This window comes from Poecilia mexicana, unplaced genomic scaffold (genome assembly GCF_051168715.1).
Source record: "Poecilia mexicana isolate PSO_F unplaced genomic scaffold, ASM5116871v1 scaffold_7, whole genome shotgun sequence".
Classification (NCBI taxonomy): domain Eukaryota; kingdom Metazoa; phylum Chordata; class Actinopteri; order Cyprinodontiformes; family Poeciliidae; genus Poecilia; species Poecilia mexicana.
In genome coordinates this window covers 3,178,637-3,206,443 of record NW_028263376.1, presented here as the reverse complement: position 1 = coordinate 3,206,443, position 27,807 = coordinate 3,178,637, and the positions used below count along the sequence as shown (strand labels likewise).

The following is a 27,807-nucleotide window of genomic DNA, read 5'->3' as shown; positions in this document are numbered from 1 at the left end:
TCGTTTATGACTCTGACCACAGTATAGAGTCATAAACTGTACCTACTTCGCACTGCTGCGAAGTAGGTAACTCTCCACAGTTTTTTGGTCAAAATAGGTAATCTGCATTATTTAACATTAACTTGTTAAACTTTTTAGATTAATCGCATGTGGTAACGCATAAACGTTGACAGTCCTACTTATAAAACAATAACACAATTATCTGAAACTTTGAAAGAGTGTGGCGCGAGTGCAAAGCCATCCAGGAACTGTAACTCTGAAGCTGCAGAGGGAGAATCTGTTGACAGGGCAGAATGGACTTAGCTAAATATGGAGTAATAATGTAAAAAAAATATCATAAGAAGCTTTAATACTTGAGACCGAGGCTGAGGTTTAAGTTTCAGCAGAACAATGGTCCTAAATACGCAGGCAGAGCTGAAACAGTTTACATCAAAACATCCAAGTGTTAGAGGCTTGGTGCTTTAGCTGCAGAACAGATATTTCTACAAAGTCTGGATATAGGTGGTTGGATGGACTGCATCAAAAGCTTTTTTTAGTTTGTCACATAAAATCCCAACAAACTGACAAATTGAGAAAAGTTCAACAGGTATGGATATTTTTGTAAGGAATGTATAGAAATCTATTGAGCCGAAATAAAACTTTTTTTAAATTGAAGGAACTTTGATGTCAGAACAGCTTTTATTGTATGATTAAAGTCCTGTTTTATGCTTAACGAGTAACTTCATTTTCCTGCCTCAGAGTTCTTTAGCTGGATCCGTTTCTTTTTCCCAAGCTCTGCAGAAGTCGCTTACCCTTCTCTGACACAATCGCTCCTCACAAATCTGAGTTATCTGCTTTTCATGCTTTCCGCTGCTTTCTCATCTCTCTCTCTTCCTCCTTCATCCTGAGGAATCCGCAGCTGTCACTCCCATTCAAATCCCTCTCGTTTCCCCATAGCAGCTGGTCCGACTGTGCGTGTGTGTGTGTGTGCATGTTGGTATTAATGTGCATCTGCCTTCAACTGTCGCCAAACTATTTCTATATATACACCCCTACTTTGCTGGTACAAACTCACGTGCTCCAGTGTAAATGGTGGTGTGTGCTGCTGTCAACAGCTTTCAGAACTACTTCATGGCTCGTGTGTCTCTGTGCCCGTGTGTTTATGCATGTGTGTATATGTTACGAGGACAGATAGATGGAGACCGGGCTCTTGACTGAGAACAAAACACAGTGTTAAGTGAGGACACCAGATGAACCTAAATCATCCACATGTCTCTGGACAGTATCTGGCTCCGTCTCTGTCCCGTACCAGACTGCTTTTTAAGGAGGCTCTGATTTTATGTTCCAGTCAAGGACAAAACGGAAATCTCTCGCCCTGCTCAAAATCAGATGTGGATTCAAAACTTTAACAAGAATTTCATAAATGATAAGCAGGGGTGAATGATAAGGTTCATCACAATATTTTGCGGTAGAATTATGATCACAATAAATGTGACAATAACAACTAATTATTGCTTCTTTCTGAGGGAACTGTATGATTCTGACTGCATGACAGCAATCATAGACATACAAACATGGAAAAACATTCCCATTTGTAATACGCTTCTTTTGGACACCAGTCATATAAAGAAGGGTAATTTGCATGACTAAACTGCACACATATTTTAAAATTTATCGACATTTATTGATACTTTAATTGAAAAAACAATGACAAAAATGAGAACACTTCCTGGGTTTCAAACATTAACTGAAATTTATTGTGACAACAATAAATCAAAATTCTTAACATGATAAGAAATTTATCACGATAAATAATAATACGATAAATGCCCTCCCCTAATGATGGATTTAACTAATTGCGAGCTTTCTTATTCATAGTAACCACTAATTTCCAAAAGTCACATCTTCCCAATCACAGTCTCAACATCACAGGCTCAGATAATGACGCGCAGATTGTGTCGTTATATGACTCTAGACATGTGGTGGGGCACGGCAACTGATGAAAGACGGGGGCTGCACTAGTCTGTCTGCATCATAGGTGTTCTGAAAAATTTTGGTGGTTTTGAAACTTTTTCAAACTTGGTGTGCTTTGATCCTGGCAACCATCTCACCTGCTTAAGTGAAAGTAAGACATACCCTGGAAAAATAAAAACATTCCTTGGAAATTCCCACTTTCAGTAAAACACACTTCTAGTAAGCATGCAAACAAAAGAGGTCTGTTAATGTTTTATATCTTACATAAAAGGAATATTTGCCAAAAGTTTTCATTGGGTTTAGTTTGGCTATGAAAAGATTTGAAAACATATAAGTAAAAGCCATCATAAAAAAAGCTCTACAACAGTGCACAGAATACAAATGAACACTGTTCTGCACAAAATGTCAAGATCAGCATAGTAACATTTATCAGTAATGACATCACCATTAATGTTTCTATTAATGTTTATGAACATACAGCATTTATAAATACACAACATGCTCCACTGCATCTAAAACCCTGACTAAAACTAAATCCATTGCAGTGCTAAGCCACTCGCTGAGCATAAGTTTATTGTTTTTCCACTGCAGGAACACTGACTCTGGTACCTAAAAACCGGTGCCATCTCTACATATTTCAAGTATTTGCTTGACCTGAACAAAGAACCAGTTTTGCAAGGTGCAGTTTTTCAAGATGAACAGCCAAAAATGCTGCAAGTTTAAAACTTCTGACTTCCTCTAAACATTCAACTTTACACTTAATAACAGCCAGATCTTGAACTGTTGGTTTTATTATCACCAGTTACATTGTAAATGTAATTTGGAACATTAAGTAGGACAGCATCCATGAACATTATTTTAATCTTAATTTATTGCCAGCAGCTCTGTAAATGATCACTTTCTGCTCTTAACATCACCAGCAGGTGTTAAACTGAAATAGTACCGGTGGAAATAAAACAAAACATTTGGACCACCCTGTTTTCACACCCACACTGTTTTAACTCAAACAACTGCAAAATGTTACAACACCAACTCAAGCAATTGTAAATAAATTCAATAATGTTGGAAAATTCATAGACATGCAAAAACACCTGAAAATCCAATCAAAAGTAACAGGACTTAAGGCAGATGTAGAATTGTTAGATATAGTCTGTCAAGTTTATAAACCTGACAGATAAATCTAATGACTGGTTTATCTGAAAAAAATTAAATAATAAAAACAATAAAAATAAAACAAAATCCCCCAAAATCAAAGTTGCAGCACACCACAATCTGATCTGTTGGACAGATGTCTTCTTTTTTCACTATTTGTGACCAACTCACTGAGTAAATCGCAAGACAAGAAGAAAGGAAGGAGAAACTAAATCAGAGTAAAAATACTTCCTTAAATGTGCTGGTTGTTTTCTTACCTTGTTTCAGTTCCTTAGTCAGTGCAACAGTTGAATCCAGGAGATGATCTTCCTCTCGTATCTGAGGAGGGAAAGGAATAGATTAGGATCATATCATATGTTACAAGAAGATCAAGATTACATTATATTTTTAACCAAAGTGACAGTTTTGCAAAGTGGTAACTAGCTTCTGAAAGCATATGATTTTGTCTAACAAAATAAGGTCAAGTTATCAGCTCTGAATATGAAAGTGAGTGCTGTGAGATTGCTGCATCAAGACTCTTAGAAAGACTGATCATCCATCTGTCTCAAACCTTTGTCTTGTTGAAATTCTTTATCTGATAGAATTCTGCACAGAAAAAAAGAGTGAAAGCATAAAAACCCCCAAAATTAAGTTAGTTTAATAACACTGTATGAATATGATGACAAACTAACTGTTAGCTCCTAAACACGCTAAAATTAGAATCTACTTCAGTGCTACCCATCAGAGTTTTTGTTAAGTCAGCACCTATTAAACATTTCAATTTCAAGTCCTAGTTAATCTGGTCAAACTTGAACAGTCCTAAAAATTATTATTTAAAGCAGAGGATGTTCAAATCTTTCTTTAGGGTGTCAAACACAAAGAGAACAGCCATTTTGGCACTATGATAAAAAAAAGCAGCAAAACAACATTTGAAAATATGTTCTTGTCAAATGTGTCAGGAATTCTCTATGAAATCTTTATTGTATTTCTGAAAATGAAAAAAAATACACTGCTCAAAAAAATAAAGGGAACACTCAAATAACACATCCTAGATCTGAATGAATGAAATATTCTCATTGAATACTTTGTTCTGTACAAAGTTGAATGTGCTGACAACAAAATCACACAAAAATCATCAATGGAAATCAAATTTATTAACCAATGGAGGCCTGGATTTGGAGCCACACACAAAATTAAAGTGAAATGTTCCCTTTATTTTTTTGAGCAGTATATATATTTTTAGTTTCTCTAAAAGCAGTGCTAAAACCTCTTTTTATTTTCCACTATATTTTATGCATCTTATTAGCTTGTGAAATGGACACATGCATTGTTACACTCATAGAAAACAAAAGAATTTATGACTATCCATTTTTGTAAATAGTTTCAATATAGTCAAGATTTTGCTATGGAGTAGGGAACAACAAGCTTATTTTAATGTAAAGGTTTGCATATTAACCCACTCTTCCTCTTAACGAGACATAAACACACTGTGACATTGTAAACGAGCAATCATCATAAGTTACAACATCCTGTTCGACTGCATCTTAGGCACTTTTAACATTCCACCAACATGCCAATAATAGATGTATTTGCATAACTCACACACTAGCTATGCTCACACACTGCATAAACAAATGGATGTCTGTCATTCTGTCATACTCCACTCAGTGTTGCACTTTGGCTAGAGCTGAAAGCCCTGGAACAACAATTATTGCAGGCATGCCTCCGTCATTCACAGAGAGTACCCCCAGGTGTGCAGTCCGCTTGGACAAATGGCTGCAGTTCCCAAAACCCACACATCTAAAGAGCCTCATTCAGCATAGGTCCATAGGTCTTCTAATCAAGATCTATGGAGCAATAAACTGAATTCTAGATTTAAATTCCATCAAAACATGTTAATTTCATGCTTTGAATCTGAAAATTGTCAAACAAAGAGGGAATTGATTTAATTCACCCAGATTGTTTAGAATGTAAGAACTGATTGGAATCAACAGAGATAACCACAACGACAAAACAAAGATGCTTTATTTGACTGATGCTCAAAACTGATAATTATTCTAGGAATGAGGAAAACTCAGGAACTGAGCAGTACTGTTGGATACTTGGTGCTTCTTTCTCTGGGATCACTGCAGACCAGAAACATGTCAGAAAAGATGATGGACCAAAGCAAAAACAATCTCCCTACTCCTGAGAGAGGTTAACCCAGCGTTTGTCTCAGATGATCCATATATTAATCCCAAAGTGAAAGAGAATGTTGTGATGTTGTCAAGGCCTTAGAAAATAGTCATATTCACACATTTTTTGTGTGGTTTTTACAATCAATATATATTAGAATGGCCTAAGTAAGTTTTATGTCTCCATTTTTCATGCAAATCAAACTGTTGAAGCTACTTTTACTTCTTTAATTTTTAATCTAATTAATTACTTCAAAGAAAAGAAAATAAACAGCTCTTTGTTCAAAATTAAGTTAGATGTTAAGATGCCAACAGGCTAACTAGATATAATACATTGTACTATATCATAAACTCATGTCATGTCATGTTACACCTTTGTACAATATTATATAACATTTTCTATTGTTTTTTTTTTTCGTTTTTGTTTTTGTCCTTTTTTAAGTGTTATGGCTAAAGTACATTAAACACAATGTATATGGTTAAACCTGGTAAATCAACATGTCCCCCAGTGTATCATCAGCCTGGTGGGCCACCAGGCTTTACTTGCCCCCCCGCACCCGTTAGAGTGGTTTGTTTATTTTAAATAAGGGTTTTAAACACGTGTGATAGTGAAGACAGATTAAGCTAGGTTTACAGCTGATACATTTAACTGGGGAGGGTGCGCACCAATTATGCCGTCCCTGCACCTGATGTTGGCCTTACATGCTATTATTTCCAAATTATGATGCACCTCAGAATATTTGTAACTTAACATCTTTTAACACAAAACATTGTGGGCTGCTGATGGACTGCCTAGCGCCTCTACCACTGAGCTTAGGGGGTTTATAGGAGAAATCCTGCAGATACAGAAATTAGTCCAAATATTGCTGTTTTCAAGGCTTGTACTGTTTTATATACATTTAAACTACAATGTACATAAAACAACATTTATTTATAGAGTGATTTTGTATGACAAAGATTTTGCACGAGTAATAAATGATGACTTGAAGTAACTGATAAATAATATAGCAGCTATTTAGATAGTTAAAAATCCCATGGAACTATTAGAATTTAAAAATGGCCACTTTATCTGACTGTCTGAGATCATCCAAAGGAGCATTCCTTAGCATGTGAAGCCAAATAGCAACAACCCAATCACATTTGGTGACAGGCTATCAATCAGTGACACACCAAGTGATCCCAGGCAGCAAGTTGGTACATGAAAGGTTAAGAAGCCAGGTAAACAACCAGCATCTTAACACAATTTAAACGTTCTGACCGTTTAAAAACAAATAATAAAGTCCTGAAATCTACTCCAGAACTCAGAGAGGCAGGCCCTGAGGGGGCTGGGAGGGTTGGTGTGCCTGGCCTCTAACAGTTGTCAAGTCTGGGCAAGATAGAAACTGGCTGCCTAATTTTGATCAGCGATGAAGAGGAAATACATGATCTTGAAAAACAATGTCTGTGGACTAAATCAAAACGGTTAAAAAATGTCTTACTTAAAAGCAAAATTCCTGCTGTTAGTAGTAGAGTAAAAAGGAAATAAGAGTCACACTTCCATCAACGTTTGGCAAAATTAAAAAAAACTTAATTTCACAAAAAAAAGTGTTTTTTGGCTTTCCGAAAAAGAGTTAATGCACTAGCAGTGAGATGGAAACATCTTTGGCAAATTAATTCTGGCACAGCGAACTTGTTACTGTTTACTCCGCTTTACTCCAGATACACAAAATCCACTTTGTGTATCTGGTTGATGAAAACACACCTACTTCACATTTTCTTTTTTACGACATTCTAAAAGTTCACTCAAAATTTGCATGACAGACAGAAACAAAGTTACTGACACTTGGGAGGACATGATTTAATTGCATTGTACACGGTGCATGAAAATCTCCACTGGCTAACTGCTAGCAAGCATCAGGGGCTTTCTAACAGTGAATCCGGACTGCATTTGATTGTCTCCACTTACAAATCAATATTTCTCAGAGCGTTCACATCTGAACTGGATAGTTTTACACTGCACTTTGAGATTTCAAAAAATCTTTATCATGCTAAAAAGCATTAGGATCCTGGTTGAATTAGACTAATGTAAAAGGAAAATAAATTTATAGACAAGCAAAATGTGGACTGGATTATTCTGTACCAATTATTGATTTTTTTGAAAACAGTCTGTGTTTTGTGAAGTTATTTGCAAAAAAGTAAAGTGTTTCTGAAAAATAATGTCATAATCAGTTTATGAGCTGGATGTGTTATTACATCCATGACCAATAGTTCCACATTGGTGCAAATAATTATGTGCTTCCACCACAACAAAGGAGATACATGCCGCTATCACTGATCCCACCATCTGTGTTAGATTACCACGTGCTAATGTAAAACATTAAAAAAATCTATATAATCTAAATCCTGCATTGAGTTATTGTCCATTTCTCTAACTTTCTCTCACTTCTGTTCACTCCAACATCAAACGCATTCTCCACATTTCCCAAAACAAACAAAACCACTCAACAGCAGCTCATTCAACGGGAACCCCGCTCCCTCCCTTTTATGTGTTCACAAACCTCTCAGTCCACCTTATCATTCCAAGTCACAAATGTGGAATACATGTTAGCTGCACAAAGGCGGGCCAGACAAACAGATGCCAATCCAACCACACATCTGTTGCTCAAAGCTGTTCTCACAAGCACTCTGCGACACAAAAAGGGAAATTTATTTGACTTTAACCAAATGATCTTGCAGGTTATCAAAACAGTGAGTCATGAAGACAACATTGTATGTTCACATAACTTCACATGACCAACAGAGTATGGATGAAAGACTGGTATCTTAAAGAAACAACAGTCTACTTAAGTTTTGCTGCTGATAAGAATGAGAGAAAAACTCATTCTTATCAGCTAATCCTCCTGAAGCCTCTATAAGCATTAGAGGCAGAATACAGTTTGGTTTCTCTCCACAAAGTGACATAAAGCACCCTCTCTCCAAGTCCTTTTCACTTTAAAGTGTTGGTTGGTGTATTGACTCATGGTACAGTAAATGTTTCAAACAAATAAGCAAAACCACCAGATCTGTCTGCACAGAAATACAATGTGAGAAGGAAGTCTCTGCTCTCCAAATGAGAAGAAAGATTTTAGGACACAATATTGAATGCATGACCTTTTCACTCTGAGATATTTTGGTGTGAGTGCAACATGTTGAGTTGGCCGCCTGCCACACCGGAACAGGTTTGGTTCCTGGTGCGATTACAAAACAATTGTGAGCTGGAGCGCTCGGACGTGGGAAGTGGGATTTCGTTGACAAACTTTGACATTGGGCTACGTGTCTTACTTGCGCTCTTGTGAGTTTTGTGTTTTTTAAAACTCTTTATGACTGAAATGAATAAAGAAGCTGTAACTATGTGACTCTAAGTCTTTTTACCTTCTTTTCCATTTTAACTATTTTTTGTTTCATTTTTTAATCTATATCCTTTTCTTGGTAAAGATTAACGTGTTCCAGGAAAATAAAAGGCTCTTGAATATGCACAGTCACACTCAACAGTCTGCCAGGACAACAAAGGAAGAAGACATTAGCATTCCTGCACATAATTTGTACTCTGGTCAGGGATGAATACAGACACAGGCACATGCACGGCGCAACCAAAGGAAAAGGAAAAGACAAAAAAAGTCTTCTATTTTCCTGAATCCACATTATATGCTTACAAATTCAGTATTTGTTTTAAAGGACTGGGAAATTGCACTACTGGGGTAAGATATGTGTATAAAATTAGTTCAAGGGCTTAAAAACAAACCAACACTTGATACACACAAAATGTCTTGAGTTGAAGCTAAAGCAACTAAATGAACCCTAAGAGACACAACATTCGGGGAGAAAAATATGACATAAAGATTACACAATTAAACCCCTTATAAAAATGTATAAGTTGACGTGCAGTGATTATCTACTCAATGTTTCTTACTGTGTCATACTCCCAAAAGGGTCCTTAACATGTAATGTGGAGCAAAGTCATAAAACTTTGTCTCAAAGGAGGATCACAAAATGACTGAATTACTGCAAATAATTGCTATCAACACAATGAAGGTACATTGATGCTGGTAGCAAGAGTAGTTCATCTTGCAGTTCAGCTTCTATGATGTTTAAGGTTGAAGAAGAAGAAATACAGAGTGTTCTTATAGCTTTTGTATGTGTTGGTTGTCAGGAAGAGAAGGAGGAGGAAAACACAACTCTGTTGATATCTATCCATCCATCCATTTTCTGTACACCTTCTCCCTTAGTGGGGGTCGGGAGGATTGCTGGTGCCTATCTCCAGCTAATGTTCCGGGCGAGAGGCGGGGTACACCCTGGACAGGTCGCCAGTCTGTCGCAGGCTCTGTTGATATCACTTAGAGCAAATATTAGGTTATCTAATTAGACATTTTTACACATTTTTAGTTTAAATTAGTCATTTATTTGGAACACTATAAAACATGAGCTGTAATAACAGATTAATAGGAAACTGGCATTGACTTTAAAATGTCCAGAGAAAACTCAAATCTCAAAGCAAAGAGCAAAAAAATACCTGCTGATGAAAGAAGCAGGAATTTCCCAGAACAAAATACCTTATTTTTAAGTCATATTTTTTACATGTTGCTACTGTTTAAATGTTGCTCTCAAAGATGAACACATAGTTAGTCACACAGCAAAGAGAAACCAGACATTAAAAATGGGCCAGGTATTTTTCTAATGTATACATTTCTGCACAATCAGAATGAAAGTGCTTAACAAATAATGCTCCATCACTGGTACTAGCACTAACATAATGTCCCACAATCAGAAGTCCCAGTAAATAAACATGAATTGTGTTGCAGTTGCCCGACCGAGCCTGAAGCTGCAAGCCTGACTTGAGACAATCCATCACTCATATGCACACACTCGCAGTCACATGTAAATTCAAGAGTCTGGTCGGATGAAAGGAGATCCTGTTACATTCGAGCCCACAGCAAGCCATCCGATCCGAGGTCAGTGTCAGCCACCTCGCTGATCTGGAGTGAATGTGAGCTGAATCATTACTCTGTCATCCACTTTAGGCTAGACAATATCAGGATACAATGAGAGCTCTGCTTTGGAAAACTTGTGACTAAGGCCAGACTGGTATGTGAGCAGCATGGGTCTCTACAGAGTCAGGTAACGGATTTTTGTCTCATGTGTGAACAACATGAGAAACATTCCTAGCAAGCAAAAGTGAGTAAAAACATACAACAGTGGCTGAATAATAGGCATCAGTTGCTACTGTACTCAGTTTACAAGACTTTGGGTTTATTCCCCAATGTCATTTAAAGAACAATTTCTTAAAGCTAAAAAAAATATATATTTTTTTTATCCAAAGAAGACGAAGGGTGGGACTGAGGTGGGAATTAAAAGGTTATTCCCCCCACCACCCACAACTCTCACCAACACCAAATGCCACAAGAATAAATCCTTGACAAAAATAATCCCATCGACTTCAGTGAATTTCAAACGGATCAAGTGCGTCAACATGCATATGCTGTGAAAAAGGCAGAGAAAGACAAAAGGGGAAGGGGGCGGCAGGGCGTGTTGAGGGGGATCCAGACGGTGGGTGGAGGCCAGTAACAGAACAGATTCCCAGCTGACCACAGCAAGAAGCCATCAGCTCAAAGGTTAATGCTACATAAATTGATTTGACACACTAATAAAATCTTATAGACAGGGTTACCTCAGGTCACACCGCATGCACTTAGTCTCCTTATCCCATTTACACCACAATACAGCTAATATGTTCAGCCATACACACACACGCGCACACACACGCACACACACACACACACACACACACACACACACACACACACACACACACACACACACACACATATACAGTCCTGTGGGGCCCCGCTGAGAGTATTATATAACATTACCCCTGACATATCAAGTGATTTCATGCACCTAGAGGCAGGACAATTGAGCCATTTGTTCAGCAAGGCAAAAATAGCCACCTCCCCTCTTCAACGCCGTCTACTATTACTAGCATTACTACCACAACTGTGGCGCAGTTTGACTGTGCACTGCAGCTTAGCTTTACGAGTCCCCATGGTTAAATATTACTTTAATGCCTCTGCAGAAGCTGATGTGGTCGTCAAATCAGGACAATGAAGCCAATCAATTTTTGGGTGGAAACCAGTACGAATTAATAACGTTATCCTACTAAGTACCCACCCTCCCCCCTAAAACAAATTGTGTACCGTACGTTTTAAAAGAAGACAGAATGAAAAAAGATTAACAGAACTTTCTTTTGTTATCACCAAGCTTTTTATGTTCTACTTAAAGGGATGATTAGTATATTTTGTGAAGGGTTTTGTGAAGTCTTTATGGGTTACCAGAGTGTAAAGTGGAGGGGGAAAGTTTTCAGAGCGCTCTTTGTTTGGAGAATCGGACTGAAACCCCGTCGGTTGAAGGTGATTTAGCAATTTAAAACTTTCATTGCACCTTAAAGAATGTGCTAAATTCAGAGTTATATTTATTCAGGATCTGACTTCTACAACTGTAGGTTACAGGGTCCGTGGACCATGTTGAAAACACAGACGGTCTTCAACTAAAAAAACAAACAAAAAATAACAAAGTGTACTGTCAGTAAGCAGCTAATTGGAAATCATATTGGCTTTCCTGAAAAAAATACATTTAGAAAATTTTGAAACTATGTAGTTAAGGATGATGACTGACCAACTAAAAAGACTGGAAGTACCCTACTGTGTACAACGTCTTTAAATAACCTTTTTTGACATCTTTAATCGTTCTTTCTCTTTCTTTTTCATGATTGCAGTGTAAGGCCTGTAAATAACTCTTCCTCCTTTGGCTCTACAATGCAGCAGGAACAAGCACCATCAGCTGACCAAAGTATTTGGAAACCACAACCAGGAAGAAGATACGTGATCTCAACTGCACCTATTACAATCAGAAGCTTTTCATACTCTGGTTTTGTGAACAAAAAGGAAAGAAAAAAAAGGGAATAGGGGAACATTTAAAAGAAAGAATTCAAGATTACTTTGTATTTTACTGTGGAGAGGTTATATTAAAGATTTTAGGGATTTTTCCCCATCGGTATGTTGAAAATATTTATATATTTAAAAGGTCTGCAATGGCACAAAATCTACAAGACTACATGGTATAAAAGTGTAATTAGTTGTTCAAACTATGTTGTTCAGAAAATGGAAATTTTAATAATCAATCCCAAATGTAGAGTTCACAGACACAGAGCTACAACAACAAAATAACAATTTGCAGAAAATCTGCTGTTTTACTGAAAGTATGCTAAAGGCAATGCAGGCTAACATTCGTTAATGGAACACTTATGTGAAATACATGGATCACACATCATTTGTGTTTTCAGTCAGACTCAATAAATTAAAATATGCACTCAGATGAGGCTCGTTTGGTGAATTAAAAGTACATTTTGGAAATAAAAACCTTTAAACAGGTATTAAACATACTTTTCATTAGGCCCATATTCCTTGATTAAAAATAATTTTTTATTGCTGTAATGTTCTACTCATCATATTAAGTGTATTTATTCCAATGTAATATTCTAATTCTAAATGTTGGTTTTCCTTGGCAGCAAACATAAAATCATCATAACTAACAAAAACTTGAATTGGGTTATTGAAACAAATGAACTAAACATTTTATTTCACTCTTCAATAATATTCAAATTCATGAAATATGACCACATGTTTCTAAAGAAAAAGGAAACGGACTACAGCATTTTAAAATTCACCATGTCTGGCACTTAAGTTTTAGCAAAGGCATCTGAAAAACTTTGCATCAATTAAACAGACCTTTGCTTCTTTTGCAGGCATGAAAAAAATAAAGATCAGCGAAAGAACTAAGACATTGTGGTACAAACAGGATGTTCTCCTGGTAATCTGAAAGTATTTGGATGAAGTCTGTAAGGCTAGAACAGTTCTCTAAGCCTTCACAATTAGTAAAATGGTGGTTTCTAATGTTGAACACGTCTAGACTCACACTGCTTCCACATTCAACTGCTTACAGCCACAAGCGTCTAAAACCTCACAGGTAGATGTGACTGTGCGTTTTTGTTAACGTAGAAAAGAGAAATAAATATTTTAAAAAACAAGACAAAGGCAAAAAGGTCCCTGTGTCCGTTGCCCTGGATGGACAACATACATGTAACCAGACTCTACAGCCACAGCCATGACCTCACCAGGTTTTTCCATAGAAACACACACACACATGCACGCACATGCATACACACACACACACGCACGCACACACATACACACACACACACACGCACACACACACACACACACACACACACACACACACACACATGCTGACTGTTAGAGTACAGTCAGCGGAGCCTGGCACAGTGAGAGCCAGCTTCAATTCAGGGACATGTATTGTAATCCTACACAGTGTGATCACACAGGCGTGCTTCACAGAAAAGAAAACTAATCTAAAGTAAAAGGCAGGGACACAAAGAAATAACCAGGTGACTCGTTTCTTCATGGGTGGAGCTTTGGATCAAATTTTTGATCCGCTGATCTGAGGTGAAGTGAAAAAAAGTGAAGTCAACTCCATTCTGAGTTGCTGCGCTGCCTCTAGAATCCCTAAGTTAGAGGAGGAAGCATGGAGGAAATATTTGCCATGGGGAAACAGAGGAAACAGACATGGCAGGAAAATTTGATGGTTATCATCTATGTATCATATTCTGTTGTGGAACTGGGTGTCTCTTGAGATAAGAGATATCACAGGTTCACACCACGTGTCATACCAGTGGGAAGTCCTGAACTGTTCAATGTCTAACATCCAGAAGCTAAAAAAATGAGAACAGCTTTGTATGAAATCCTGTAGGAAAATGGCTCATAATCTTTTTCTAAGTAAGACCATTTTAGGAAACACTAAAGTTTCTAAGTGCCACCGTACTGACATTTGGAAACAACAGGATTTGAGCCTTTTTTTCTTTGGGGTGTTTGGTCCATTGGTGCTAGATGTCTATTTGAAGAGATCAATTCTGTTTCATTTTACACAGAATTTGAAATTTCAAAGTTAGAATTTTAAAACTAAATTTCTCTCCAACCCTAGACTCAAAATCCAATATGACTGCTATGTGTTTAAAACAAGGTGAGAGCTTAAGTGATAACAATTTATTTGCACTTTTTGTATTCTTTTAAACCTACTAACATCCTCTGACTGAAAGTGTTTATTGTTTAAATAAATAAAATACAAAGAAAAACAATGCAGTTAACTTTTAATGCACATTGTAATTAGCTTATCACTTAGCATATCAATAGCATATTTACCCAACTTTAAAATTAAAAGACAGTGAAACTATCTTAAATGTAATTCTCAGATCAATGTTTCCCCTGACTAAGGGGTCACTTGTTCTTGGGGGTGTTTTCTGGTGGTGAAGGTTAGGGTTGGTTTTATGCTTTATCACAGGAACATTTTCAGGATTTATTTGTGCACAGACAACTTAACACAATAATAAATCTGAAGTAAGAAAACCTGGAAAAGAAACTTAAAAATTGTAAAGATGGATTGCACATGTCCACCAAAACAATTAAAACTCAACCTTGTAAACTAAAAGCAGGTTTGATCATATCTTAAATATAACTTTCACACCTACGTTTTTAAGTGTCTCAGACCTGAACAACATGACCTGTGGAAAAAACCCACACATCAACCAAAAAGACAGAAGATCATATTTAGCAAACTACATCTTTCCAACTAGGCCAACACCTGTTCTGTGCTTTTTACAGCACGACTTACAGAAGCACGAAGCTTAGATCATGTTGGAAAAACTGCTGTCACCCAAACGATGTAATGCTTGTGTACATGCCTCAAAATAAAAACACTGTTAAAGATGACAAGATGTTGTCCCAAGGGCCTGACTGCAGACTGGCAGCATTTTTCCACATTAAGGTTCTGCCGCTGAGGGCTGTGGCCTACCTTTCATTGGCTTACGGAGAATTTTACCACTCTGCAACACAACTACTTATTAGGTTAGAGCAGTGCTTCTCAATTCTAGTCCTCAGGCCCCCCTGCTCTGCATGTTTTAGATGTGTCTCTATTCCAGAACAGCTGATTCAAATGATTGCATAACCATACTGCAGAAGGCTGTTAATCACCCACAGATACAATCCAGGTGTGTGGCAGAAGGGAAACACCTAAAACATGCAGGGCAGGGGGTCGTGAGGACCGGAATTGAGAAACAATGGTTAGAGTCTGCATTTAGTACATTGTCCTTTAAAGGTTAAAAGCCCAACCTGTCACTGTGGTGAAGTATGGTGTCTTGTTTGTTTCTGCGGTCTTCCCACAGGGCCTGAATCCATCTGAAAATAAAAAAAGAGAAATAAAGTGCGACAACAGCAGCATCCTTCCTTCAACTCGTTAAAAGCCAAGAAAGTCTGACAAAACGTGATCGTGTAAAGATCTGACAACACCCCAATATTTCTCAAAGTGAAATTTGTCTTTCTAAGCAACATCTAGTTGCTTTTATTATGCAACTTTATTGAAAGCAATCACTATGAGCCCCAGGTGTGACTTGTTGTTTTTCACAAGAAGAATGAAAGTAAGCAGTTCTTGAGTAGGTGTTTTGACAAAATTCAATACTAAACACTTCTTGCCCGGCAGATGAACAAAGCTTGCTCACGAGAGGAAGAAGGAAACCTCTGTAATTTTTGAATTGATGAACTCTTAGAGACTAAAGTTAGCACTGGCTTTATAGCTTTCTGTCGCCACAAAACTAAGTGGCTAATTTAGATGTTTAATAAGTCAATACTTGGCTTGAGATGGTTTCCAAACCGCCAAGAGTTTCTGTCCTCCAGAGCTATGCATGGTTAAAAGTCTTTTTCATTAAAACGAGAGAAAATGTCAGAGTGAAGAAAGAGTCTCTCACTTGTTGATTAGCTGGCTAAAATGATACTACACTTTCTCTTTCTAAGAAGGAAAAAACATCAACGTGTATTTCTAGTAGCCAAAAGCATGGACAGTGATGATATCCACCCTGGTGTCTGGTGTCTGTTCAGCAGGATGTACCTGAGCAAATCACCTGACTATGTTAGCAAACAAAAGATTGCTTGTATGAAGAGGCAAATGTTACAATAATGTTAACAATGTTACTTTTTGTTGTTTTCAAAACAACAAAAAGTTACAATATTCTTTTCAAACAAGCACATCAAAACTAAAGAGGCTGATTTTTTTTCTGTATTTTTACTTTATGTCTCAAAATAATAATAAATACATTTTATGGACAAGAAAATGTAAAACTCAATATATAGGAATAATTGCTATATATTGTGTGTTATTTCAAAACACTTTTGTGTTGCTCTGATGTTTTGGTGTGTTAATAAAATAAAAGTGTGGTATTCTTTCTCAATGTTATCATGCAGGATTTCACAGTATTAGCCTGGGCCAATCTGGACTACATTTGATAAAATGTTAGCCTGGTAAAAACCAGACCGTGTTCTACTTCACATTGTTCAGAAGGTCTGAGCTCTGGGCTATCCAGAAACAACTGTTTTCTGGATGCGTGGACTGTGTTGACATTTTAAATGTTACTGAATGGCTAGGGTGAGGGTCTGTCCATGACTTATGTAATTAGCCAGTTCAAAGTTATGCAGCTTACCGGAATCTGCCTGTACTGTAAACAGCTATACTCCTTTTCAAAGAGAGAAGTTTGATCTGAACAAGGCGGCTGTTAATGTTAATTCAATATTTTGCAGTGTGACCAACACGGACTGAATGGCTTTGTTCACCTCCTCCGCTGCTATTGTTCAAACTACAGGCAGACTACAATTCTAAAACAGCGCAGATATTCGACGTCATCATTCACAACGTCTTCTGTTTGCTGATTGGCCCAGTAGAAATTCTACTCAAGGAAATCAAAGTGAATGGGAGAAAACCCAGACTGTGCTGTAAATGAGATATGAATCAAGTGGAATAGTGCAGGAAGGCAACGGCCAGGCTAACAAAATGTTGTTCAGAATCTAAAATACTAAGATTGATCAAACCTCACTGGGATAATATTTTAGTAAATGGAAATTTCAACACAGTGGATTTATGAAACTTTTATTATATTTCTAAAAACACACACACAGAGAGACAAACACACAAAGATAATTTTCAATTATGTTTTTGTAGCATTGTAACTTCTGGTCTCCTGAGCTGAACGTATTGTTACTCCACAACTACAGGTGATCTAGGGTTTGTTTTGCACAGTAGCAGATTCTATAATGGTACGGTATGTGCAGCTGGGCACAGTGAGCTGCTCTTGCGATGCACAGTTCTGATATTTGGCCCAGATCTGGATGAAAACCACATACGGATCCTATAAAATGAGCGCACACTGCACCTGCATCTCTGAAACGCTAAGATCCTCCCTGTTGGACGAGTTGTTGCAGGGCTAAACTGACTGTCTGAAACAAACTTCAAACCGGAAAAAGACTTAAGATAATGATGTAAAGGCAAAGCAAAAGTTCTAGCATATCCTCAGTGACTTATGCTGTCTCAAAGGCACTTTTGCGTAAAAGTACCTTTTTTCTGTCACTGTTTAAACTCTGCTACTATTTGCATGATCCCCCATTGGGAATCTTACCGTAGTAAAGGGATAGAGTGACCTGTGTACGAAGTTGAAACAAAAGCAACATGTTGCATTACCGTGAGAGGGTAGAGAGCTCAGAAAAAACAGCTTAGTGGAAATCGTTGCGCTTCGCCGTGCGCTCATAAACAATAAAAGCAAAGAAAAAAAAGAAGAAGAAAAAAACCCCAGCGGAGGCAGCAACAAAACCTCATCTACTTTTACAGGCACAACAGCAGACCTTTGACACTCTAAAAACAAAGTTCTCATCAGAGCGTTAAACCGGAGTTGCCTCCTCCTACCTTGTGCGTAAGAAAGCAGAAACAAGCCACTTGATGGAAGTCCACACACTATGGAAATAATCCTGTACAAATATCGAGTCAGTTGTAGAGCCGAAACCCAAGTTCGTTTACATCCGGGGGAAGCGTTAGGAATCTAAGGCGAAGTGATGGAGAGATCAGCTGGTGTCGGTGGAGTCGGCAGCATAAGAGGAACTGAAAGGGGGACTTAACTGAGACAAGTTGCGGAGAATAAAGTCCGGCCCCTCCAGGGCTGCTCCTTCCCCTCCTTTCCTCCTCCCCTCCCCTGAGCAGCGCGGCGCTCTCCTGCTGACAGAAATAGCAGGCGAGGCGGGCCCCACCAAAAATAGCCTCGACTTCACACACAGAACTTTAAAGACTATTGTTTTCCCCTGCGCGCACATATGGGCCCTGAACGGTGCGCTGAGAGACTGGACTACACGGCACTTCTGTGCTCACAGACTGTGAGGTGGGACTTTAGTGACCCCTAACCCTGTGGCTCCATCTGCTGACGAAAACTTTTAAATGTCTTCTTTAAATGTCCACCAGAAAGTTGGGGACTCCTTCAAGTCTTAGGGTGGCGCACCGAAGACAAAAGCAAGAAAAGATGTTTTCCGATGTCAAAATTTGATATTTGGGTCCAATCAATGTTCAGAAACAAACAAAAAACGCCCTAATAGTTAATGTTTTCTAGAAACAACAGAATCCCCAAAATATTTTTACTCTTGGTAGGTTTAAATCTCTTTGGGTGTCGCCATGGCACCCCGGTTAAATCCAAATTCATTTTGATCATAAATGTTGGGTGATGAACTTTCTGGTTAAAAAATCTCCTTGCTTTCACCCCAATGTTTAGCTCCTTCCACCGATTCTCTATCAGATTCATGTCAAAACTTATGCAATGGGTCACCCCAATATATTAATATAGATAAATTCAAAATAATACCCTATGTTACCCTAAATCTAATAAGTGTATGAATAATTTTTGGCTTGTTTACCAAAATCAGTTGATTTGATGTTAGAACAAAGTTACTTTTGGCTCCATTAAAATTTAGTATTTTAAAACACAGCAACTCTCCAAATTTCTAAGCCAAAGCTCAAAAAGAGACAGAATGTTAGAAAGCATATTTAATACAAAAAGACAAAAGTAACTAAACTTTTAAAACATGTTTTGCATATTAGATAAAATATAGATATTTTTCTCTGATTATGCCTCAGTTATAAAAATGTTTACACTACTGTTTGCTGAAATATTACTTTACAGTATTTTATTAAACTAATTCATTTGTTTTGTTCTATATAATTGTCAAAAACTACAAACAAAAAACTGAACAAGCGTCTAGTCGCAAAAGATGCATTAGGTAAAAAAAAAATTCTCTGCAAAATAGACCCATAAAGGTCTGCAAATAACTTCTCAGGAAACACATATTTAACCTCATTTGGCTTCCTTTTATATTTTTGACTTCCTGCCAGTAATGACTGTAGCTCCGAGCTTTAATCAAAAATGGGTCAAAATTGTAGATTATTATAGAAGATACAAAACATACACCGGCAGCTGTGGGAATAATTGTTGTTTGTTTTAAATATTACCATAGTTAAATTGCATAATCTGATACATGTTTGACTATGTACTGTGAAGTCATGAGCTTTTCACTCCTGCTCATATTCCATCAGAATCTCTGGTTTATGCTTATAACTGAGTTGCAATTATTTTTACTGAATCGTCACCAATAGCAGATGCAGAAAGGTGAAGCAAAAGGTCTTCCAATCTACAAGAGGACTGAACTTCTGTATTCTATTTATGCCATATTCGTTCATTCACACACCAAAATGCTGCTTGCCCAAAGACAACCTAACAATCTTTTTCTTTTCTCAATTATGACTCCATAATTTTTTCAAAACTAAACAAAACATGCAGCATTGCATTGCTTAGGGTTAAAACTGTACCTAATTTGCGCATGTGGTCAGATTAAAGCGTAATCTGTAAAGTATTGAAGTTAATAGAGGGTTGTGGTGAAACTAAACCCACCAGAGTACCATAACTCTGCTGGACGGATGATCTGTGGAGAAAAACATAATGAAGGTTTGTAAGAACCACTGTAAAAGAAATGTCCAACAACGTCACAAGTTGGGTCTCTGTAAATGTATTAAAGCCAATAATACAGTTGGCTTGTATTATTTGCTTTCACTAACATTGAAAGCGAATGACAGTAAAGATTTGCTAATGTAATAATAATAACGACGACAACGATGATGATGATACTGATAATAAGGTTAAAATTAGCTGACAATGTAATTACAGTACAAGCAGGACCGGGGCGCCGCCAGAAATCTTGGGCCCCCTGACAAAAAATTAGATTGGGCCCCCCTGTGCAGCTGCTGTTACAATTTTTTTTTGTGTATTTGACCCTTAAAAAGCGTCACAGTTTTAAAGGCTTGCAACCGCCTTGCTTTGCACAATATTTACTGCTCATGAATTTAACATCCAACAGTCCACATCCAGGATGCTAGTAGGTTGCTTAAATTTGTTTCTATTAGTTTTAGATTACTGAAATGTCTCTCCCCATAAGCAACAGTCAAAAGCAACATGTAACTACACATGAAGCAATCCAGACTTCTAAAAAATGCTATGTAGTCGCATTTTATTCAAGCTGCAGTACATAACTTTAATAAAAAATATGTTTTTTCCATATTTGTTAAAGCTGTCACCATGTCGTAACAGTTTGTTATGAGATAGATAATCTGTGAAAACAATCAATCTCCTCCATCTCCTTCCTGAATTACTATTACTGGTTAAAGTAATGCACCGTTCTGACCAAAACAACCAATCAGAACCAGTAGGCCACTCTTAGTACTGTTAATTAGCCTCATTCACTCACTGCTAAATGTGCTAATGGTGGAGAAACAACTTATCATTACAAGAAACTGTTTATCTGTCATTATTAGTAGCTATTCTAACTAAACTGAGCATTCACAGTTTGAATCTGCACAGCTCTGTGCTATGCTAGCTGCAACACAGCACAAATCAAGGGGGAAGAATGATGAGCAGCACTATATGAAATTGTGATTGACAGCACTAAAACTCTTCTGCCACTGACTGGTTGTTTCTAGCACTGGGAGAAGGCAGAGGAAATAGATTTTTCACATTACCTCTCATACCATACTGTCACAACATAATGACAGTTTTAAAAAATATGTGAAAAAAAATATTTATAAAAAAGTTACATATTGCAGCTTTAATTTTACTCAGGAGAAGATGGGTCAGGAGGGACATAGGTTAGAGCTGCTGCTGACTGACTCATCTTTTGTTAAGTGGTAAAAAGGCACAGGGAACAAGTTAAATATATGAATATGTTGGTAATTTTTTTCCTTAATTCATTAAATGCTAGTGAAATGGAGGCAAACAGTAGTCTGTAGCTAAGCTAATTATGCTAAATGGTTGATAATCTCACACAGTCTACCCACCTCTCTTGGAGAAAAACTGGGTTATAAATTAACACTCTTGCCTTTTTCTCTCTCTCCCTCTCTCTAATTTGTTTTTGAAAACCCGATTTTATAACTTTTCTTAGCAGCACAGTAACTGGCACAGTCGTTTCGTGGCAGCTGTATTCAGATGCAGCTTCTACTGACTGCAGCTGAATACAGTGTCACCATGAAGCGTTCCAAGCAGGAACAAATCATTTCATGCAGATCCAGGGGGGTTCAGGGCAAAAACAGATGTGTGGTTTTTGGTCTGGGAGGGGTAACATTACATTTTTACTGCTAAAGACAATCTTTGAAAATACAATATGATTAATTTTGTATTTACAGGATCCTGATTTTTTATTTTATTTTATTTCTATGAACAAAATATAAATAATTAAATTGTAGAAGGCCCCCTGCCTGTCAGGGCCCCTAGAATTATCATAATTTTTCAAATAACTTTTGCTCAGTAGATTTGATAGTTAAATTATTTAGTGCAGAGTTCTTAAATTCCAGTTCTGCAGAGTAACGTAATTCAGCTGCAACAAATCTGAAACAGATATTTGGTTATTAGCAAAGATGACAGAACTTAACTACGTGCTGAGGAAGTACTCCATTCATTTGATTCAGGGGTTTGATCAGGGATACATGTGGAATCTAATGGACACTGGACCCTGGGATTGTAGTTCAAGAAATCTGGTTTAGTGGAATCCAAGAAGAGATCAGTGGTCATCTGACTTATATGTGTTTGGTTAGTATTCACCAACTAATCCTTAAACAGATTTTATTTTATTGGGAGAATGTTTTTGCAAGTTTTAGGTTTTAATACACTTTAAATACCAACATATATGACATTTTTTGCAGGCTGATGCGGTAAGTTGCTTTGCAGCAAAGTAATATCTGTTAAACTTGATTGTAGTTAACAGTAATTTTCTCTGCAGTCTGAATAAAAACTGCATTCTCAATCTGTTACTGTTTGGTTCGTAACAGCAACAGGCTGGATGCCGTGCGTGTGAATGGACTGGAATTGGTCCGGCAGTTTGACACCAGCAAACGTCGTTAATTCTGCACTCAGAACAAATCTGTACTTGCCTTTGTTAGACGCCCCCGCAGAGCAAGCTTGGCGGCCCCTGCTTGAGGAAGTGGCGCATCCTGTTAGCGCTAACATACTCAAGCACATACACTCACAGTCTCCATGCACGGGCTGCGGCAAGCAATTTGACGCAATGCCTATGTACCGTCTCGGTCTTCCAAGAATCAGACGGCAGTTTTGCTTGAAGCAGTAAACGCACTGAAATGTGGTCAGCAAGATCCTGTAAAATGTTTTGCTTAAATGTGAATCTAGGAAATTTAATTGAATGTTACACACATCATTCGACAGGAAATAAGCCACAAAATAAAAACTTTGTTTTAATTAAACAAGGATTAATGACAACCGCATCGAGTTGAGTTTGCAGATGCAAAATAAGCGTAAAAATGATTTTAGAAATTGTCTTCACATTTAATCTTGCATCCTTGTGTGTTTTGTCCTTGAGGTACGTGTTTTTGATGGATGAGAATCTGACCTTTCACAAGAGTTTCACTAGTACTTGTGAATGTTTTTCCCCACTTTTAACCGTCCGCGAGTTTCCATAGAGTGCTAGCATCTGCATGCGTTTTATCCTTTTTTCCGATCTTTGCGTCAGCTGGGTCATCAACTGATGCTTCAGACCAATACTGAAACCAAGAAGCGTGTGTCTGTCTTATGCTGGTGCTGCTGCACCGTCCGCTCGGGGTGCCTCATCGAATAGAGGGTGGTGGGGGGGGGGACCCAAGGCCGTTCCCAGAAACCCTCAGTGTGCCTCTGTGTGTATGTGTGTGTGTGTGTGGGTGTACAAAGCTATGCAACAGTGTATGAGAGAGAGTCCTCTCTCTCTCCGTGTGTGTTTTATCTGTTTGTGTGTGGAACAATATATGTTTATGGTGTGTATGTGTGTGTGCATGCACACATGTGTGTATGTGGTTAGTCCATTGAATTACACAATCTACTATGCAGTCTGAATCACATCCGGTTTGAAGCCAAAAATAACAAAAACCACAGGGTGACAGAAAAGCAGCACAGCAGGCATCCGCCTACAGGGAGCGAGGAATACATCCATACACTCTTTCTCTCACGCACACACGCACACGTACACACGCGTACAGACACACAAATGTCATCCAGGACTGATCAGGTGCTGTTTTCCATTAACAACATCTAGAAAAGGTTATTTCTTGGACAAAAAGTTTACATACAGGACAGATAGTGTTTTTTTTTCACTCACTGAACTACAAAAATGTATCAGAATATTGCATAATTTTATGCTAAATGAATGACTGCATAGGGGAAAATGGCAAATGCTTTCCTGTCAAAAAATAATGCAGAAACCTGGGGGAGTATGGGTAGTGTTGCGGTGGATGGGCACCCCAATTTATGGAGGTTCTACACAGCTGTCTGGGGTTTGGTTTCCTTCCATACCATCCTCACTGCAGGTCTTCCCCCATCTTCCGTCTGAGCCCACTCTGTATCTGATTACTGTCAATAAAGGCTCACTATAAGATTTTTCACATTTTGTATCATGAACTCTATGCGTCTTTTTGGGATTCCTTTTGTCATAAACTAGCATCACTATCAATAAGAAGTGATTTGGAAGGAAAACCATGATTTTCTTTTTGCTTGCAAATAATCTGAACTGTAGAATAAATGTTGTATTTGGAACCCATACTCTGATATGCCTGTGTAACAAATTATCTTTATAGGCTCATCTTTTGTGTAATTTAGGGTGATTTAGCACTTGATGGTCTAGTAGACTCTGTTCCATTGGGGACCAAAATTACAGCATTTGTTACATTTTCAGCTCCTGCGGTTCGCGTTCATGCTGCATTGTGTCAAACCAACCAAACTAGTATTAAAAAAAAAACTGTTTCTCCTCCTCGCCTGTGGTGGTGCTACACCAAGAACAACTGAAGGGAACATGAACACCTCAGAAGACTGCATGCAACTTCCTTCTTCATGAAATGTAACCAAAAATAGAGTGGCATCAAATTTTAGTGGTTTTATGATTTCTATTTTGTCTTTGGTAAAAGACCACGAGCTATGAGTCCTCCTAGCGCGAGACTAGCACGTTTGTTTGGCGGTCCTAATAACCCAACAGGCCAGACAAGGGAACATTAATCATATCAGCAAGAAGCCAGTAAGTCTGGAGGAGTGAGAGGCAACTATTAGTCATGTGCTCCACATACCTGACCTTTATGGAACTTTTTGAAGTACATGCAAGTCATTATGTGTTTTGGAAAACTAACACTTAACATCATGTCAAACAGACCATTGTCTGTGTGTCAGACGGTGTTGTCAGCGATATAGAATCTCCACAAGGGACTGTCCTGTCTCCCTTCCTCTTCACGCTCTGTAGATCCAACTTCAGCTATTGCACCTGTCATTTCCAGAAATTCTCAGACAACTCAGCTGTGGCTGGTTGTGATGAAACTGAGTACAGGGCTGCCGTGGACAACTTTGTCACATGGTGTGGGCTGAGCCACCTGCAGCTCAATGTGACAAAGACCAAGGAACTGGTGGTGGATCTGAGAAGGAGGACCAGGATGCCGGCGACCCCTGTTACCACCCAGGGGGTCAGTGTGGACATTGTTGAGAACTATAAATATCTGGATGTCCACATTGACAAAAAACTGGACTGGTCAAGAACACTGACGCTGTGTACAGGAAGGGCCAAAGTCGCCTATACTTTCTGAGGCGGCTGAGGTCATTCAATATCTGCCAGACTTTGCTCAGAATGCTCTATGAGTCTGTGGTTGCCAATGCCATCCTGTATGCTGTGGTGTGCTGAGGCAGAAGGCTGAAGGTAGAGGACACCAACAGACTGAACAAACTGATCCAGAAGGGCAGCAACGTCAGGCAGTTCTGGTGTCAAAAGGGCACAGTGGTGTCAGAGAGAAGGATCCTGCAAGAAGCCCTGCATCTTGGACAGGATGAGACAACGAGTCTCATCGTCTCCATGACGTGCTGGCCGGATACAGGAGCACCTTCAGCCAGAGACTCATTTAACAAAAGTGCACCACACAGCACCACAGAAAATCATTTCTGCCTTCAGTCATTAGGCTTTACAATGCCCAAGTCTGAACTAATTAATTCACATTTTTTTCTGTACTTATTTATAGATTATGTATTGATTGATATATTTGCATGTGCATGCTTATTTATTTATTTACATATATTTAGTCATTTTGAATTCTCTCATCTCTCTTAGGTGTATATATATTTTATAAACCTTGTCTCATACGGCTATATTTGCATTATTGATATTTAATACCTCAGAGGGAGTAGCTTGTCAGCGAATAAGCAATTTCCCCTTGGTGATCAATAAAGTACATCCTATTCTATAATGCTGTGGGAGGGGGAACCTGGTCATACATGATGTGAAGACAGACAGAGCTAAACAAAGGGAAGAGATCTTCAAGGTAAAAATGACTAAAAACGTACGGCACAAGTTCCAAATTTAAATTTTTGTCTTAAATGTGTGGAACTTGTGCAAATGTTATTTATTTTACCTCATTTTAGTTAAGTGTGTGTGTGTCTCTGTGTGTGTCCACTGTCTGGGAACTTATTTGTGGGTTAAAATCTTCTAAAAAAAAAAAAAAAAGATAGCTATGGTTTTGTACCTTGTCTATTTCTAAGAATTAATAAAAAGACATTTGAAAGAATAAATGCATGGAACGCATTGAATTGTTTTCCATGCTCTTCACATTGAAGCACTGCTTACAATCTGTAAATCACATCAATAAAATAAATACATGGTTGCAATGTTACCAAATATGGAACAAGGGGGAGAGGTATTGATAAGGAGAAAACGGTCCAAAACTGAAGCAATGTCAGCTTGTGCAAAGAAAAACTGCAATGTTAGAAACCTGATCAGTCATCCTTCAGATGTAAATTAAAATGAAGTGATACAGTTAAAAACAGCCACTCTGACGTACGCGGTGCTTTTTTCAGTACTATATGGGGCAGGATGTGGTCAACTGTGTGCTACAAAGTTGCCTCCCACCTGCAGAGATGTGCTTCAGCTTCTACACAACAACTGACACCAATAAGTCTGTAGAAAACTGGAAAGCTGAGACTTTACTCTGTCTCACATTCATATGCCATCATAAGACGCTAAGAGGTCAGGTTTCCTTTTTTACTTGAGTAAACATGAATGAGCCTCCTTTTATGTAACATTGAATGATAAGACCCCTAATTTCTTGTAATTAGGGAAGATAGAAGTTTTGGTGAATGGCTCGTACTTTCTTGAACCAAATATCTGGAAAAAAACTGAATTAACACAGATGCAATAGAACGAAAGGTCATAGAGGAAAAGAAGAGGAGGGATCAGATAGGGGGGGAGAGAACTGTAATAATGTTTGGCCTTGGTCTGCCAGCGGGGTTCTTCCCCTTAAGAAGCCAGAAGGAATGCAAAGAATGCTGCATGAGAGACAGAGAGAGGAAAGAACAGATGAGAGGGGGAGCAGCCAAGGAGGAGAGCAGGAACAAGAAACGAGGCAAAAGGAAAGGAAGAAGGGAAGGAGCCGGGGAATACAGAGGAAGACGGCATGATGAAGTTAGGGAGAGAGAGATAGAAACGAGGAAGAGGTTTCTTATCTCTGCTAGGCTAAGTAAACACAAGAGCAAAGAAGATAAAAATAATAAGCCTGGAAAATATTTGGAAAGAGGAAAAAACATGTAATCTCTGCATGTTTGTATTTTCTGTGCTGATGGACATCCACGTACACGTGTATGTTTACATATTTGAGTCTCAGGCTGAAAGACGGAATCGGGGTGTGTGTTACACCACAAAACACAAAATCTTGCCATGTAATTTTAGTCTAGTGTCTAGTGCAAATATCTTAGTATACTTGAAATAAGACCAAACTAATTTACAAGTAACTTTTCAATAAGATAGGAGATTCTTTTTAGAAACAACTCCTTAATATTTATAAAAAGTTCCACTGGTAGATTATTTCACTTTTAACAAGACATTATTCCCATAAATCTGTCAATGGAACTTGTCCTTTTTAATCAATATTAAGGGTTGACTTAAACAAGCTTCTACTTGCTGAACAGTTACTTGTAAATTAGTTTTATGTTATTTCAAGTGTACTAACATTTACACTAAACTAGACAAAAATACTTGGTATCACTCTGTGTTTTGCAGTG

General features: G+C 38.0%; 1 protein-coding gene across 3 annotated transcripts in view; it reads right to left on the bottom strand.

The window, feature by feature from the left end:
* The window catches only part of hdac7a (histone deacetylase 7a), a 95,359-nt gene that overhangs the window by 56,505 nt on the left and 11,047 nt on the right, over positions 1–27,807 (bottom strand). Inside the window, exons 1-3 of one of the 3 annotated variants that reach the window (XM_088006881.1) lie at positions 18,126–18,626; positions 15,512–15,577; positions 3,363–3,423 (exon numbers count right to left, since the gene is read on the bottom strand). The gene's annotated coding sequence lies outside the window, so the exon portion shown is untranslated. Of the gene's footprint in view, positions 1–3,362; positions 3,424–15,511; positions 15,578–18,125; positions 18,627–27,807 lie in introns of those variants that run through there. The other 2 variants (XM_088006884.1, XM_088006883.1) reach the window with 2 other exon arrangements.